General features: G+C 39.3%; 1 non-coding gene across 1 annotated transcript; it reads right to left on the bottom strand.

Annotated features, from left to right (window-relative positions):
* Positions 1-525: 525 nt before the first annotated feature.
* LOC131222154 (small nucleolar RNA R71) lies at positions 526-632 on the bottom strand. Its single transcript, XR_009159862.1, has one exon. It is a non-coding gene; the product is annotated as a small nucleolar RNA R71 (small nucleolar RNA).
* Positions 633-4,424: the final 3,792 nt, after the last annotated feature.

Genomic DNA, 4,424 nt, shown 5'->3' with positions numbered 1-4,424 from the left:
TTTTGAGTGAAGGAAGATTAGTTGAGGGGTTATCTATCCATCATAGGATTAGACACCACTCAAGATCCTTAAGTTAATTGAAGTAAAGGCTGCCAATCAACCTGGAAGACAACCTCAACCTCAGGTTGAAGAAGTCCAGGATGAGAATGAGGTGCATCAAGCACCCCCGCCTCGTACTTTATGAGACTATTTACAACCGGCGGGGGTGAGTACACCATCATCATGATTTTTTCAAAAAATTCGGGACACGTGGATATCAAGCCAGGGGTGATCCAACTCCTTACAAAATTTCATGGGCTTGAATCTGAAAATCCGTATCTATACTTAAAAGAGTTTGATGAAATCATAGCCACTCTATATTTTCCTAACGTGTCTGACGACATGGTCAGGCTGAAACTCTTTCCTTTTTCTTTGAAAGAGAAAGCTAAGACGTGGTTACATTCACTACGTCCTTGATCTATTGGTAGATGGAATGACATGACAAGGGAGTTCATAAAGAAATTTTTCCCATACCATAAGATGAACACCCTTAGAAAGTTGATCATGAACTTCACCCAAAAGGAAGATGAAACATTCTTCCAATGTTGGGAACGGTTTAAGGATCTTGTCAGTTCATGCCCACAATACGGTTTTGAAATGTGGCGAATCATGAATTTCTTCTATGATGGACTGACATCTTCCATGCGCCAATTGGTCGAGACAATGTGTAATGGGGAATTCATGAATAAAAGTGTCGATGATGTGTTGGATTATTTTAACAAGCTTGCTGAAAACACACAATCATGGGACATCTCTCTAAAATCAAACACAATGTCTAGGCCGAATCAATCCAAGGAGAGGGGCGGAATGTATCTCCTGAAAGAGGACGATGATATCAATGCTAAAGTGGCAAATCTCAGCAGAAAATTCAAAGCCATGGAATTAAAGAAGGATAAGGGTAAGGAAATTGTTTGTGGTATTTGTGCTTGCAACATTCACACAACTAAAAATTGCCCAACAATATCTGCTTTTCAAGAGGTATTGAATGAGAAATCTAATATCGTAAGTAATTACCAAAGACCTTTCAGTGGGCCCACCTCTAATACATAGAATCCCAGCTGGAGAAATCATCTAAACTTCAGTTGGAGAAACGGACAAACTACAACACCTTAAGGATTCCCTAATTAAATTCCAATTCAAGGGAGAGCTTAGGAGGATCCGGTTTTAAAGCATCTTCAAAACCAAGAGATTTTCAATTAGGGTATGCTATAAGTCTTTCAAGACCTCACAAAGGCCATACAAGGACTTGAAACTAAAAGTGCAATTGGGAACAAGGAGAACCTTCTAGCTCAACCTCTTCCCAATCCAAAAACACAATATGAAGTTAGTGACCGAGCTCTTTAAATCAAATGGAGCAAGCTAAATCTATCACCACTCTTAGGAGTGGGAAGACCATTGACAAAACCATTCCGGTTAAGGCCAAAAAGCCTAAGGACCCGGAAGAGAACAACAATGATAGATCTAGCCATGCCCATCAAGAGTTAGAACTGGAACCTCAAGGGAAGCCGATTGCCCCATTTTCCCAACGATTAATTGCACCAAAACCTCTCTCTAACTCTCAGGACATTCTAGAGGTGTTGAAACAATTGAAGGTCAATATTCCTTTACTTGATGCCGTAAAACAAATACCTTCATATGCCAAATTTCTGAAAGACTTATGTATGACCAAAAGACGGTAAAATATTTAAAAGAAAATCTTTTCAACTGAAAAAGTGAGTGCCATCTTAAAGCAAGATGTGCCACAGAAATATAAAGATCCCGGTAGCCCAACCGTCGCTTGTGTAATTGGAAACTACTGAATTGAGCATGCACTTCTTGACTTAGGGGTGAGTGTAAATCTGATTCGTTACTCGGTCTATGAAAAACTATGTTTGGGAGAATTAAAGCCCACCCGAACCACATTACAACTTGTTGATCGCTCAGTTCGTGTACCGAGATGGATAATTGAGGATGTGTTGGTCTAGGTTGAAAAATTCTACTACCCGGTAGATTTTATAGTCCTAGATACTCAACCCATCGCGGACATGTGCACTCAAATTCCTTTTATTCTTGATCGCCCATTCCTTACCACATCATTAATTGTAAGAATGGAGTCATGAATTTGTCTTTTAGAAATATGACATTGAAGTTAAATATCTTTTTCAATACGAGCAAACAGGTAGAGGATGATGATGATGCCTACGATGTTAATTTGATTGATTCTGTCATGGAAGATAAATACTTCTGACCTTATCCTCTAAACCTCTAGAGACGTGCCTGGCCCACTCCCATAATTTTGATGATAACATGATTAGGGAGATGAGGACCGTGCTGGATACCATGCCAGTACTCGAAGTTAACCGGTGGAGGCCACAGTTCGAAGAATTGCCCCAAACTGATGTAGTGCCTCTATTGTCTAACCTCAAGGCACCAAAGCTTGACCTAAAACCTTTGCCCTCTGATTTGAAATATGTCTATTTAGGTTAAGATGAGACATACCCGGTGGTGATTTCTTCCCACCTTGAGCAAGAAGAAGAGAGTATGTTCATTTTTACTCTCATTGAGCATAAGGGAACCCTTGGATGGTCGATTGCAGACCTCAAGGAATTGACCCTTTGATTTATACTCATTGCATTCATCTTAAGGATAATGTGAAGACCTCATGACAACCATAACGTAGATTGAATCTAAACATGAAGGAAGTAGTTAAGGCCGAGGTTCTTAAGTTATTGGATATAGGTATCATATACCTAATATCTAATAGCCAATGGGTGAGTCCAACTCAGGTAGTTCCTAAGAAGTTTAGAATCACTATCATAACCAATGCTATAATGAACTCGTGCTGACTAGAGTTACTACTGGTTGGAGAATGAGCATTGACTATAGGAAATTGAATACCGTCACGAGGAAAGACCACTTTCCTTTGCCCTTCATCGATTAAATTCTGGAAAGGCTAGCTGGTCATTCCTATTACTGTTTCCTTAACAGATATTCAGGCTACAACCAGATAGAGATAGCCCTTGAAGATCAGGAAAAGACCACGTTCACATGTCCCTTTGGCACCTTTGCTTACCGAAGGATGTCATTCGGATTGTGTAATGCCCCTGCCACTTTTCAGCAATGCATATTTAGTATTTTTTCTGACATGGTGGGGCAATATCTACTGATCTTCATGGACGACTTCTCTATCTTTGGTCCATCTTTCAGCGATTGCTTGAAAAATCTTAAATGTGTGCTGAAAAGATATAAAGAAAAGAATTTGGTACTCAATTGAGAGAAGTGTCTTTTCATGGTTCGTAAGGGAATAGTCCTTGGACATATCATTTCGTCGAACGAAATTGAGGTAGATAAAGCTAAAATTGATCTTATCTCTACCTTACCCCCACCCAAAAGCATTCGAGTGCGATCCTTTTTAGGATACGCTAGATTTTACAAAAGATTCATAAAGGACTTTAGTCACATCTCTCATCCTTTTTGCAATTTACTTCAAAAGGATATTCTATATGAGTGGACTGAGAAGTGCCAAGAAGCTTTTGCTAAGCTCAAGGGCATGTTGACTATCACACCTATTATACAGCCACCCGATTGGAACATTCCTTTTGAACTTATATGTGATGCGTCTGATTATGCTATTGGGGTGATGTTAGGCCAGAGAAAAGAAAAGAAGCCTTATGTTATTCATTATACAAGTAAGACGCTAAATTCGGCCCAAGTGAATTACTCTACTGCGGAAAAAGAACTCTTATTCACTTTGGACAAATTTAGATCTTGCTTGATCGGATCCAAGATCATTATTTACACCGATTATGCAGTGCTCAAGTATCTTATTTCAAAGAATGATGTTAAGCCCTGCTTGATAAGATGGATCCACCTACTCCAAGAATTTGATTTGAAAATAAAAGATAAAAAAGGGAGTAGAAAACGTAGTGGCTGACCACCTCTCGAGACTTGACCTACCTGATTCCCTTGAGACGACACCCATAAATGACATGTTCCCTGACGAGCAATTGTTTAAAGTCTCCCACTCACCTTGGTTCACTGATCATATTACTAATTATCTTGCCACAAGTTTCACGCTGACACATTGGATTGCGCAAGATAAGAAGAAATTTTTCACTGAGGTACGCAAATTCTTTTGGGATGATCCTTATTTATTTAAATATTGCCCAAATCAGATTTTAAGGAGATGTGTGCCAGAAAATGAACACCAGAGTGTCATCTCCTTCTGTCATTCTCAGGCCTGTGACGGTCACTTTTTTGCTAAAAAGACCATAGTCAAAATTCTGCATTATGGCTTTTATTAGCCCACTATGTTCAAGGACACTCATGAGTTTTGCAAAGCTTGTGAGCATTATTAAAAGTTGGGAGCATTGTCCTGTAGAAATATGATGTCTTTAAACCCCATT

The sequence above is a fragment of the Magnolia sinica genome, chromosome 12 (genome assembly GCF_029962835.1).
Source record: "Magnolia sinica isolate HGM2019 chromosome 12, MsV1, whole genome shotgun sequence".
NCBI lineage: Eukaryota > Viridiplantae > Streptophyta > Magnoliopsida > Magnoliales > Magnoliaceae > Magnolia > Magnolia sinica.
Note: the sequence above shows the minus strand (reverse complement) of the source record. Positions and strands in the feature narration are given on the sequence as shown.